General features: G+C 29.5%; 1 protein-coding gene across 1 annotated transcript in view; it reads right to left on the bottom strand.

Annotated features, from left to right (window-relative positions):
* Positions 1–13,701, bottom strand: part of LOC107456960 (suppressor of cytokine signaling 2) — a 43,564-nt gene extending 29,863 nt beyond the window's left edge. The window contains exon 1 of the mRNA XM_043044823.2: positions 13,225–13,701. The gene's annotated coding sequence lies outside the window, so the exon portion shown is untranslated. The remainder of the gene's footprint in view (positions 1–13,224) is intronic.
* Positions 13,702–14,491: the final 790 nt, after the last annotated feature.

Below are 14,491 nucleotides of genomic sequence, written 5' to 3'. Positions count from 1 at the left end.
ACGGCTTCTCTGTACAGTGTCCATATCTATTTTACGTTTTATATTATATGTTCAATAAATAATATAATGTGCATGTCGATTTTATAATATGTATTCAATGAAAAATGTATTTCTCGTATTGTTAGAGTGTGGTATCAACAACCAAACCATGTAAATACAAATAATTTCAAATAATTTATTTTATTTTTAAGATTGCAAATAGTAGGAATTTATAAAATGTGTCTACTTTTCCAGATACAAGAAATAATAAGAGTAATCTACAATAAATGCAGAAAAATATGAAAACTTTTTAATGCAGAAAAAAAGGAAGAAAAAAAAGAACTTTTAAGAAAGAACTCGTATCTTCTTCAGTTACATCTCTGTTTATTTTGGTTTTTTTTTTTCCACCCCCACTCTGACCACATCATTCAATGGTTGAGTGAATTTGCTGGTGACGACTACCCTCCCCCACTCTATCTCCATTCCCAAATATTCATCGTTACTTCCTAGAACAAATTCTACTCATAAAATGGAAGTATAAATAATATATCGTTTGCTTTATAGGTCGTATTGTGGGAGTATTTGTTCGAATTTCGGTCTTTGTGGATGTGGGTGTACTGAAGCACAATTAAATGTCAAATGGCTCCTTTCTTTTTTATTATTTTTAAAGCCAGAATAATAAGTAACAAAGGAAAAGAAAAACATTTCTTCTTAAAATATAGTTTTGATTTAAAAGGTATCAAAAAAGAAAAAGCTATTTCCTTTTACAGGCATGACGATTTTTTTTTGTTAACGTATTTTTAATATACACGTGATCTTATATGAAAAAACTGAAATAGGGCGATGATTTTTCATTATATATTAAGAATTCAATACGTTTTTCCAGAATTTAATTTTCCCCTAAAAGTCGACGATCGAAAATATTCCTAAGTCAAGTAATATCATTAAGCCTTGCGTTGTACTTTTTCAGTGGTGCACGAAGAATCATTTTGTTCTTGAATAAAATAAAAAAATGTAATATCATTAAATTAATAAGAAAAGAAAGCACAGCTAAAAATGCGTTTTGGGGGAAATTGACATAGCTTGAAAGGCGTTATTGAGAAAATGGACACAACTTAAAATGCGTTTTTGAGAAAATGGAAGCAGCTTGAAATGCGTTTTTGAAATACGAGATTTTGTATTAGTTAGTGCAAAATAATGTGCTGTTTTACCATCAGTAAATAAACTTTTCAATTATTTATTTGAATACAAGTATTTTTATAATTTCTTAAATATCAATTAATGTATTTAAATCATTAAGAAAGACAAAAAAAAAAAAACACTTCTTTAGAACTTTACATTAAATCTTTAAGAAATTATGTAGCTTTAATAATAAAAATAAACAAATAAAGTAAANTGAACTATGTTTATGAACGGAAATAATGTGTTAATTACGTAAAGTTTGAAGGCTAATAACCAGAAAAAGTCTAACTTATTTTTACAAGAGAAAGATGCAAAGTTATCATATCTTTGCTTGCGATCTCCGAGATCTGTAGACACAGTGACGTCATGAGGAGGGAAATCGTAGCTTCAGCTCTAAGAGCGGAGTGAACTAGCCCTTGTATTCTCTTTAGCCCTGTTAAAATGCGTTTTTGAAATACGAGATTTTGTATTAGCTTGTGCAAAATAATGTGCTGTTTTACCATCAGTAAATAAATTCTTCAATTAATTATTTGAATACAAGTATTTTTTATAATTTCTTAAATATCATTTAATGTATTTAAATCATTTAATGTATTTAAATCATTAAGAAAGACAAAAAAAACCCCACTTCTTTAGAACTTTACATTAAATCTTTAAGAAATTATGTAGCTTTAATAATAAAAATAAACAAATAAAGTAAATAAGAGTTGTATACGACAACATCATTCAATTTCAATATTAAGCTTGAGCACTGGGGCACAGGAACAACAAATCGAATGAAAAATAAATAAGAATAATGATATATATGATCAGTCTAGCAAACTACTTTTCCGTCAAAGGGGTAAAGATGGAGTAGAAAAGTTTAGAGATTTCTTTTAGCATCATAAAAATCGGTTATCATAAATTTAAATAACAATAATTTTCAAAAAGATCCAAGAATATATAGTCCGATCCAAAATCTAATCCCATAATTTCACTGCTTTACACGCTTAGGGAAAATCAATTGAATTTTTTAGTTATTAAGTGCTATTTTTCCCTATACGACTTTATTTTTCCGCCTTCTTTTACAGAAATTGTGCTGTCAAATTTCAATCAATCATAAACATGGAGAAATTATAATAAAAATTTTACCTAAAATCCAAGATGAAGAAGGGGTGAAGACGGGGAGAGACAATTCTAAGTATGCTTTTTATTCTAAAATAGCTTTTATTTCTAAATATGTAGAGTCCTCTTTTAAGGCTGCTTTTCGAAACCACCAACGTCACAGTAAATGACCTCAGCTCTGTAATATCTGAGCTCATAAAAATTTGCAAAACTTGTGAATTATTCATTGATTTTGATTATTTGCATCTTAAAATCTCTCCACGATGGCTCAGGGGATAAAGCGTTCGCCTTCCAATGAGGCGAACCGGGTTCGAATCGCAGTCGATACGAATTCCGCATCCGGCTTGCACCGACCACTGCGCTGACGTGAAATATCCTCAGTGGTAGACGGACCATTGGTTAGAGTCCCTTCGCCGTCAGGCTAACCGTGGGAGGTTCTCGTGGTCTTCCTCTCCATGTAACGCAAATGCGGGTTAGCTCCATCAAAAAGGCCTCCACGAAAGTAAATTTCTCCCAATACTCGATCCAGGAGTTCCCTTGTTTTCTGGATTGGGTTCAAGATTACAAGAATACGGAGTTGAACATTAGTAGTCGTAAACCCATAAAATTGGGTTGGATGTTCAAACGACGGTTATAAAATAAAATAAAATAAAATAGGCGCTTTTTAAAATATAAATAACTTATAAAATATTTAAATTATTTGACCATTCTAAAGCCAAGACAATTCTTCACGGCAAGATGGTGTATATAGTTTAAAATTATAACTTATCCAGAAGTGAAAGCCACTTGAAATGTGACATACACTGTCTCTCTGCCCATCCCCCTTAAATTAAGAAATTTGCTACCAAGGAAAAAAATAGTAATGGAATAAAAAAGTCGATAATATTTGCGTTCTACATCTTCGAATAGCGAATATTCAAGAAAATAATCTTACTCCCCCATCCAGTATCTAAAGAAGAGCTATTCGGATAAAATAAAATATCAATGACTATATTAAGAGGGGGACTATTTTTATATATCTATACGCATCAAAAATGGAACGATCAATTCAATCAATAAAAAAGGCTACTTTTGGGAACAAGTCAAATATAGCCAGGCCATTTCGTCATTAAAAGCATATAAATATTTAACGTGATTTTTTTTCTTCTTCTTTCTCCAATAGAATTCTCCGAATTCAGGTCATTTCCGCAATTTAGAAGTTTTTCAACCGTTGCCATAGGTTCAGTACCTGATCAATTAGAAATAGTTAGGTTAGAGAAAAAGTTTTCCCATGGGAAAAACAGGTTCTTAAAAAAGAAGGATTAGGTAAATACTCGTAAAATAATTAAGGTTAAATTTTTTTATTAGCCATGAATTTAATCAAGCATTTTAAATGTAATTTTTTTTAAAAAAAAGGGAGAGATTGATGAATATTTCAAGAGGCCTCTACCTCACCATCTTGGATATTACGTTAAATTTTTAATTTGTGTTTTCTCGATATTGTTTTGCACTAAACAAACTTTTGATGATATAGTATTAATATACAGCGTAATGCTTTCCAATAAAAGTAGAAAATAAAGAGGTCGCTTTATTAAATTAGGCGAAAGAGTGCTTAATAATTCTAAGAACCTCTATAAATGTTTCCTCAAAACATTGAAGCAATAAAATGATACGAGTTGTGGTTATGAGTAAGAAATTTATTACTGCATTTTTCTCAATTTTTAGATTCTTTTTTTAAATCTAAAAACTGAGGAACAAGTACTAATCTTACTCTTAACTTCACTACTCCATTAGCCACGATTCTAAGATTGATTATTTTTCTGATTAGATACAAGATTTTTCCAGATTTAAGCTATTGAAATTACTATATTTTCTAACAAAATTTGCAATCTTTCAAAAAATAAATAAATAAATTAAAAAATAAAGGGAAAAAAATAATTCCAGACCTTTTTTGGCCCATAGGAACTCGGCACCAGAAAGCAAAAAAAAAAAAAACAAAATAAAATAAAAATAAATAAATACATGAGAAGTATTGTTTCAAATCATAATTAGCACTAAGAATGCCACAACCTACTAAAATTATATGGAAAAGAAAATAATGAATAATATCTGTAAAACAAGATGTACAGTATTTAATAAAATAATAAAAAACAATAAATATTAACTACAAGTTATAATTGTCATGGAATTATCTTTGGTTAAACAATCTTTATAATTGTGTGTAAAATTTTTTCCTTTCACTTAAAAAGTTCTCGAGATAGGCTGAAATAAGCAGAAAGTAAAATTAACATTAAGGGCCCAAACTTTAGATCGTCCTCCTGAAAGAACTATGGAGACCATACTTCACAGATTGCGGCTAACCCCCATATTTTGGAGGTCAGAAATCCTAATCCGTTGAAAAAAAAAAGGGTATGTTCATTCAGGGAAAGTACTTTTATAAGCCTGATTTCGTAAGTTAAAATATCGTCTGCATTAATTAATTAGCACACCTCGAAACATTAAGAATGAGTCCTAGATCGTGAAGATCCGATCATTAGATCAAAAGTTATTCAGGGTGGTCCGTTTTTTCAAAATTTTATTTATTATTATTATTATTTGTTTATTTGGCGCACAGTACGTTTTCAGAAACTTCATTAAACCCTAATAACTATTCATCAAGCAAAATTCTTAAAGTTCAAAAATAGTCACGCAGACTTACCTGCGAGAATTTTAATTTAACGTCACTTAAAATTAGAATTTTAAAACAGTTTAAGTAAATAATTATTCACAACTCAAGTGCGAGAGAAACATCCGGGTCATTAATTACCACGAGCATCTAGATTACGTGACATGACGTGACGCCATTTCCAAAAGCGACTAGCAATTAAATTCTTAAGTTAGAATAAAATTACCAAGTTTAATAATAGGGACTCTCCCCAGGTAGCAGGAATGCATTTTGTAAAAGAAAATAACTAATCAAAGAGATATTATGAGAAATTCGAAATTACTTTCGTAAGAATTGGGAGAAGAAAAAAAAGACAACCACTTGATGTTTGAAGGTTCTTCTTAGAATGAGTTTTAATGATTTGAGTAGTAAGAATAGCAGTATAAAAAGACGAAAATAGTGTCATTGAAAGAAATTCGAAGAACGTTGCGAACAATCTTGTTCGTTTGCAGGGAAAAATGGAGCTTCTTTTTATTTATGGAAACGCATAGCATTACTTTTTCTCTAGAAACAGCTTGTGTTTATTTTTGAATTTATTTTTATTCTTTCTGAGGATAGACACACACTAGAAAACATAGTGCTTCGTGCTATCCATCTTAAACTGTCACAGACAGAAAAAGGAACATTTTTTTTCTTTTTTTAAATTTGAAGCAGAATAAATATCAAGGAAAACTAACAAGATGATTTTAACATCAACATAAATTTATGATCAACAAAATTTAATAAATTAACATTTTAAAATCCAAATTAAGTTTTAAGATATTGTTCCAACTAAACATCATGCCGAGAATTAAATAATGTTTGCAGGCTTCGTGCTAAATATTATAAGAACGTTTCGTATCAAATGATGTCGTACCAAAGGTAAGCAGGATGTCGCATCGTTCTTAAAATGAAACTGCAACCACTAATAAAATATTGCTCGAAGGTATTGTACCTTAATGTATTGATGTACGAACAAGGCGCTGCAATTAAATATAATATTTTTAGAAGTAATGCAATGAATAACGAATTATGTTTTTTAAATTAAGATCTATAATGCATTTACGAATAAAACTCAATGTGCGCTATAATGAACTTATGAATAAACACTTTTTTCAATTACTGCATTTATAATAAGCATAACACTGCTTGCAAGTACTGATTATATCAGACGTTTTTTTAATCTTTTCCTTCAATAAATACATTTATTAACAATATATTGTTGTTTGAAAGTAAAAACAGACCAATTTAACTTACAAGAGTAATAAAACAAGCTGTATTTTGCACTGAAGAATTCAGCACTGACTGCAGCAAACATAAATCAAACGTTGTAAACCCATGTATTGCAACAATACATATCAAAGAATTTTTTACATTTAAGCAGACAAATTTTTTCGAAATCATTAAAATAATAAACAGATTCTTAGTAAATAAAATTTGAAGAACAGAAAGGCTTTGAAATCAATGGAATGATTACTTAATTTTTTATAGTTTCATAAACATAATCCCTCTTGAAATAAATGATTTTTGCGGCACTCTTTTATCTGTAAATTTACGCAATCATAATTATTTAAAGCTGAAATTTAAGAGGAAAAATGCAATAAATGTCTCTATTAATATTTATGCGTTGGAAATTACAAATAGCAAAATGGCAACAAACAATTAACTGAATTTAATTCCTTTCCTTCGAATACATAACATAGGTTTAAAAAGATGTTGGACATTTGAAAGTTTAGGAATATAATTAATTGCAACAAATAATTAACTGCATTCAATTCCTTTTGTGAGGATACATATTATTAAAATACATAAGAAATTACTAGATTTAGGAGTTAATTTAATGTTTCGGAGGATAAGAAGGTGAATATTAATTTCCTTAAACCCATCACATGGAAAAACTGTTCATCAACGATCAAGGGAAGAAAAAAAAAATCAATGACTTAAAAGATATTACTAATCAGCACAGATTTTCATTGGTCAATTTATGAGTCTTGATTAATTATTTATTTGGTTAAAAAAAGTATACAAAGCGAATTGAATGCAAAATTACAATACGATAAATTTTTAATGTTCAAAATTAAGATGAAATATGCTATTTTTTAGCAATAAAATCAGACGAAAACACGAAAAACGAAAGAAGAAAAAAAAAACATATTCTTTACACTAAATATTGGTCCCACTAATAATTATTTTTTAGCGGTTTAAATCAAATTTTAGTTGTATCCGGCAAATGAACCAACGAGTCATGTATCAATATTGAACAGATTTAATGTGTGCGAATTTTTTGTCTCTAAATTACAGTTAGGGTTAGTTCTAGGATGCTTTAAAACGGCGATATTCTACATTGAGCTGTCCTATTTACAAAATCTACATTTGACCAGCTTTTTTATTTTAAATTTTTAGCAAAAATGTGTTGCTTTCTTTCTCTCTCTTTAAAGAATTTATTCCTCCGCTTTTTTTCTAGTAGTTCTAGGACCATCACAAATAAAGAAACCATTTTAATTAAAAAATGAAAAAAATAAATCAAGGGGAAAAAAACAGTATTATTTACAGAAAATATGTTTACCCTTTTTTATTTTTTCAGTTCTGCCTTGAACTTTAAAAAAAAATCCACAATCTCCCAAGATAAAATTTTTCTTCCAAAGAAAAAATGGGTGATAAAACGTGATATGCCATTCGAAAAAAACAAACAAACAAAAACAATGAATATCGGGTCAGTTGCACAGTCACGGTGCCTGGAGAGTCGAATTTCCATTTAAGTTCATTCAACTTAGAATGAAGCAGTTTAAAAGTTGCTGAAAAGTGTGGAAAGCAACATATTAGACCAGCGCAAGAACTTAAGTCTTTCTCAAGGTTTTTTTCGAAACCAATCTTAGTTTCGTTGAAGAGAAGAATAAAGAAATTTCCCTCACTTAGGAAATAATCTGCCATAATATCCTAAATGATTCTTAGATAAAATTTCATTTCATAGCTGTGTGTCCACATTTTTGTAAGTTACGACAGCGTCTTTTTAATCATAAATATTTAAAAAAGAATTGTTTTTTCTTAATTATTAAATACGAGTGTTTATGCATGGTTTCTATGGTTACATACCAATTGATCAAATTAAACTTTTTACAAAAAACGCCAACTTAGATTTTTCCACCAAGAGGAAAATTATCGAAATCAATAAATAGTTCCCTTTGCAATTTTTTAATAACTCAGATAATGCAGCGTTGGAGTAACTTTTCAAATGTTAAAAAATTAGATCACAAACGCTTTTCACCATTACAACTTAAGCATTTTATGTCATTTTCTTATTTAGCACAGACGGCGCTGGCAAAAGATTGGTTAAACTTGCCATGAATAACTGTTTCACGAATCTCACAGCACGAAAATAGCATTTTATTCGCATAAAAACGTTTTTTAATGTGATAAAAGCCTTCGAAGACTTCTAGGAACACATATTAAAACGGTAAAAGTAAAAAATAAAATGCACAGTATGCAATTACTCGAAGGCGTTGCATTAAAAAATTAAATAGAGAAATTGTAAACATCTGAAATGTAAAAATCATTTTTTTACATTTCAGATTTCTCCTCCCTTTTTCCGCATTGCAGTAAATCAAGCAAACATTAAAAACATATCAGTGTATTGAACGATATAGTGAAAAAAAAAATATTCGTCAGAAAAAGTATATAAATATCGCCAGAAATTGTTGTTTGCGCATCTGCGAATACGGCGGATTGACGACTTTCTAGGAATAGAAGACAACTCCAGCAATTCGCAAAAACCTCATCTGAAGTTATTTCCTCGTATTTGATATGAAAAAAAAATTATTGCTTTCCGCCAAAAGAAGTGACGAAAGCGAGATTAATTCTAGCCATGCGTTTAAGTTATCTTAGATTCTTTAAAAAGAGTCGAGATTTTAAATTTCATTTGAAAATATCGAGGAAAAAAAAAAGGAATTTAATCTTTAAACAAATCATATATATTTTCAGGGAATTTCACATTTTCCTTTTCATTCAGATTTTTTGAAAGTTAATCATTTTTATAAAGGTTTTATTCGAAGCACTTTCGCCAAGAGATATAATAATTTCTAATTTTAAATTTTATAAGCCATCATAACGCAAAAAATTGTTAAGACTTCAGAGCCATAAAATAGTTTAAAATCGTTCTTCGCCCAAAATTAAAGTATAATTCTTGGCGGACTATTTCTTTATTATAAGTCGACCTAACCACTTCCCGTTTTAAATTTGGACATTAGTGTTCGCGAAAAATACATTCAAAGTAGTGAAACAATAGCGAACTATTGTTAACTATATCTACGCACTAGGAAAAAACTATTATCCTGTTTAACAGGTAAAACATCTTCATCGTTAACATAGTAACCTGTTAAACAGGTAAAACTATTATCCTGTTTAGAGCTAATTATACGTAGTTAGGATTCAGTGATTTTAACAGTTTAAATTAAATGACTTAAATATATCATCATCAATGGCTCAACAGCCCTGTATGGGCCTTCTCAAGAAGTTTTTTCCAGGCTAACCTTTTTTTTGCTAGTGTTTCCCAATTTTCAGTTTTTAAGACCAAAAAGTCTTTCTCTAGGCCAGGGATGGCGAACTAATGGCACGCGTGCCATTTATGGCACTCGACACAATATTTTGGGCACTCCACCGATAAGCACATGTAACAATTAAATTAAAATTCACAAAAAATAAACAATATTAACAAAAATAAACTAAAAATTAATGCTAAAAAAACAATTAATAACCATAAAAAACAAGCTAACAATAAATAACTAGCGAAAAAAAAATTAACAGTCCTGCTTAAACTAACATCTTACAACCTAATATAAGTTATTTGTCATCTAATCTGCATCAACAGAAGTCACACTAATGTTACTTGAAAGTTGAATTACGCGTATAACTGAGATATTGCAAAATGTTTTTTTTTTTCAATGTAAATAAAGAGTTTTGAGTTGATAATATTTACTATTATTATTTTCTCAATAATCACGAAGTCAAAATTATTTGACGGCACGTCTATGACCTCATTAACCAAATTTTTTTAGAGAAAATGGCGCGTTGGTGTATAAAGGTTCGCCACCCCTGCTCTAGGCCATCTATACATCTCAAATTCGGCCTGCCTCTTTTTCTTGTGCCAACTGGTCTGGCATTGAAAACTCTTTTTGTGGTACGATCTTCGTCCATTCTGATAACGTGGCCTGCCCATTTTATTCTTTGTCGGACTTAAATAGATATATGACATCAAATCTATAAAAAGTATACACATATATTTTACATATAAGCTCAAAAAAGAAAGAGAGATAAAATGCAAAATCTTTCAATAAGTAGGGAATCATTTAAAGATCCATGTAACGGTTCATTTTTATCTCTTCTCAATTAGTGATTTATGAATTGATGTTCGATTTTTATCTGTAAAAAAAAAGACGATAAAATTGTGAAATGTAATATCTATCAATGAATGCCACTATAAAACAAATAACTGTAACACGAAACGAACCCGTCTATCATCAACTTTAAGCTTCTGAGTCTGGCAATGAACTCGTTTAATCTAGAATGACGTCAATTCTAAATGTCACACTTATTATGAAGATAGTGATTTCACACTATTACAACTAATTCCAGCAAAAACTCTACAACAACTTAAAAAAAAATTTAAAATGTATTTGAAATTAAAAGAAACGAAAAAGGAAGAACGAAAAAAAAAAGCTATCAGTGATTTAATATCTATAAATTTAGTTCATATTGAGATAATTGATGCAAGATCCAAATAAAATTCGGCGATGGGGTAAATTTTAGGAGAAATTTTAATCATTTAACATGCCATACAAATTATTCAGGAATTTTCAAATTATTCTGGAAATACAAAGCTCTTGTGTCTGACATTTAATCCAAACTGACGTCCATCCTAAATGTCACAGCTTGTTTTGAAGATTGAAGGATTGTTTTTTCTACATAATATCAAATTTATTTGAAATTAAAAAAAAACATTGTTTCGGCGCAAATGATCATAAATTAAGTTTAGGTCACATGGAGAAAAATTGGTGTAAATACAAATAGGACGTTCCGTAAAAAACATCTTTTACATGTATTTTTAGAATCTTTATCATAAATTAAGATTAAAATTTACACAAAATAGGGATTATTTAAGAGAAACATAGGTTCATTAATAACACAAGATGGCCACATGATCCGTTAACAGTAGCGGATCACAAATTATTTTAACTAAAAATAGACCGTTTATAATATTTCTTATTTTAAAAATGGCCCCTTCACAAAATTTTTCGCTTTAAAAACAGAGTCGATAACAGGTTAAATTCATTCTTTTACAACCACAACTCCTTGAAAGATACGGAATTCCTTGTTTTTCCACATAGTTTCACTTATTCTTAAAAACAGGACAGGACCTTGGCAGAAATTAATCGATCCTTCGGTAATTATATTCAGGAAATTATAAGATGATTTTTCAAAAATTCACAAAAACACGACCTTTAACAAAAGTCTAGAATGAAGAATGACCCTTGCTGATTTGAACATGGATTATTCAAGTCGCATTAATTTTCATAGAATTTCTTATTCCTACCAATGTTCCAATTCCATCTTTTATTCAAATTTTGATAATTTCGAAGTCGTATCAAAAGTAAATTAGAAAACTTAAATACTAAGCTAAACTTAAAACAATTCAAATTAGCAGTTATCTCAGTATTTGTTTAAGCCACTCCAAATTACGTGTGTTTAAATAAAGTCTATAGGTAAAGGTCATTGGCCAATATAACCAATGTGGCTTATCATTACATTGCCCAAAGATTTAATAATTTAGTTTAAAATTTCCTTTACAATTTCCATTGGGATGAAATGAAAATCCCAAAAATGCAATAAACATAATATGAAGAACTTTTCATTTCTTATAATATTCATGAAAATAAAATGACATAATAAAATTATTAATTTAAGATAAAGTATTGTATTTATATATTTAAAAACAGACTTGCTGCATGCCTACACTGATGGTATTAGGACGGCGCATTGACGCCAATAGGCGTAAACAAAATTCTACAAGAGTGAAAAATAAAATTGAAAACCTTGAAATTTTTACTCCAACACTTTCTCATAGATCAAATATTGTAATAATATTGATAGGAGCAGTGGCAGCTCAGGGTATAATGCGTGCGCGTTCCAATGCGATAAACCAGGTTCGAATCCCAGCCATGGCTTGTCGATATGAATTCCGCACCCGGCTCGCACTGACATAAAATATCCTCAGTGGTTGATGAATCATGGGTTAGAGCCCCCAGGCTAACTGCGGGATGTCTTCGTGGTTTTCCTCTCCATGTAACGCAAATGCGGGTTAGTTCCCTCAAAAAGTCCTCCACTAAGGCAAATTTCCTCCATTACTTGATCCAAGGTTCCCTTGTCTTCTAGATTGAGTTCAAAATTACAAGGCTACGGAGTTGAACATTAGTAATCGTAAACCCAAAAAAATTAGATCTGCTGTTCAAGGACGGTTATAAAATAAAAATAATATGGGAAAGTTTGTTTTCAATGGTAAAAAGAAACTTCCTGTATTCCAAAAAAAGAAAACCATCAGAACAAGTAACGAAAATTTGGCAATAGTTTATCAAAATTTATCTAATTATTTACCATAAAGAAACATAAATACATACCAAAGAAAAGGAGAGCTTTAAATATATATTGCAGCAGAATTATAGTAGCTGGTATAAAATTTATTATTATAAGTAAAAGAAAATATTTTTTATTCTAGTTTTTTTCATAAGACCCAGTATACTAAACAAATGCTAGGTGCATTTTTTTTAACTGTTAGTTATTAACAACAGAAAATTCATTTTTTTTTTATTATTATACTTTCATACAATATAACAAATGTATCTTGTATCATTTTTGTTCCTTTTTAAGTGAAAAAATATATTTTCGACACAAAAGATTTTAAAATGTAATTTCTAATTACATAAAATACTGTTATTACTTAAAATAACAGTATTTTATGTAATTAGAAAGTATTAGAAATTTATTATTTAAATTTGTTTACATGAGTTTCGAATCAACAAATAAAATGTTCTATGGCAAATTTATTCATATATTTTCATGTAATCTGAGTCCAATCCCCCCTTTTCTTTATTAAACCGGTAATTTCAGCATCATGTATAAAAATTTTAAAAAAAACTTGGGAAACAAAAATAATTTAAAAGCATTTTCACACAACTACGTTGAGCTGAAAACATATAACATTAATAGAAAAAACGAATAAGATATTGTGCCAAATAAATTCAACTTACCCATTAAAGGAATAAAAAGCTGGTGTAATCCAAATTCCACATCGCAAATATGTGAAACAAAAAGAGAAGAAAAAAAAAATATTTTTTTTTCAATAAAGAATTCTCACTGTCACAAACGACGATCTAGCAGACGATTTTTAAGATATTGCCAATAATGAAATTCTGAAATAAAACTAAAGAAGTTTTTATCACAGTCCAATCCGAAAGCGCCTTCAAGTCTGAAAACTAGCTTGTCTCGCCACTGCCGCTAAAGTAACAAAAGTGAGGAACATTTAATGCTGTACATACGTAATATAAAAACTACACTACGGTTGCTTTCATCACTTCCAATGATTCTACTCGCTGAGATTTTACTCAGAAAAGCCGGTTGTCTTATTTCTCAGAAACCCTCCGCAGCTAGTTTTCATTTACGACAAGTTCCACTATCAGCATGCGTCTCGTTCGTTTTGTCCGTTCGGTTAGGCGCACTCGAAAAGGCATATGGGTTTACCACAACAGTAAAGTTGGAGAAGCAGACGAAAAAGATTGTTGAAGGTTGCTATCGCGGAAAATTTATCTCAGTTTTGGCGCTTCTTTAATTTTTCTCTAAAAACATTTTTTCCTCTCATTTTTTCCTCTCATTTTTTCCCTATATAAAAAGAAAGATAGATGGCGGCTAAAATGAACCGCGAGTGTGTCGAAAAGGTGCACACGTAACCCCTGGAAATCCTAAGGGTTAAAAATAATTTTTTTTCAAAACTTAATTTTAAAAAAATTATTTGAAATAATTACAATTATTCATTTTAGTTTAGATAATGATGTGCAATTGTTATTAACCTAGTCTTAAATTAGTGAAATAGCTGTATTTTTAAATTCAACGTTATGATTAATTAATATATATACCCCCAAAAAAAATTTATTTTTAATTTTTATAAATAATAATAAAACTTTATAGATCTCCTTTTATAGTGCTTAAAATAAAATAACTTTAATAAAAGCATAATTATAATACGATTTTTTCATTTTTATTTTTAGAATTTTAAGGTTAAAAATTAAAATTTGACGCAAAAAACATTCGGTTTATTTATTAAATAAATTGCTGAATTTCTTTTTGTTTTTCAAAAATTTCCGACGCGTGCATGCAAGTAGATAAACAAATAAAATTAAATCGAATTCTTCGATTTTTATTGCAGATTTGGATTATGTATAAAAAAAAAAATTAATCCCATTGAAAACAGGTATGCCGGTTAACAGACGGCTCTGTAACTGCAATGAAATAGGGATAAAA

Source organism: Parasteatoda tepidariorum, chromosome 5, assembly GCF_043381705.1.
Source record: "Parasteatoda tepidariorum isolate YZ-2023 chromosome 5, CAS_Ptep_4.0, whole genome shotgun sequence".
NCBI classification, from domain to species: domain Eukaryota; kingdom Metazoa; phylum Arthropoda; class Arachnida; order Araneae; family Theridiidae; genus Parasteatoda; species Parasteatoda tepidariorum.
Note: the sequence above shows the minus strand (reverse complement) of the source record. Positions and strands in the feature narration are given on the sequence as shown.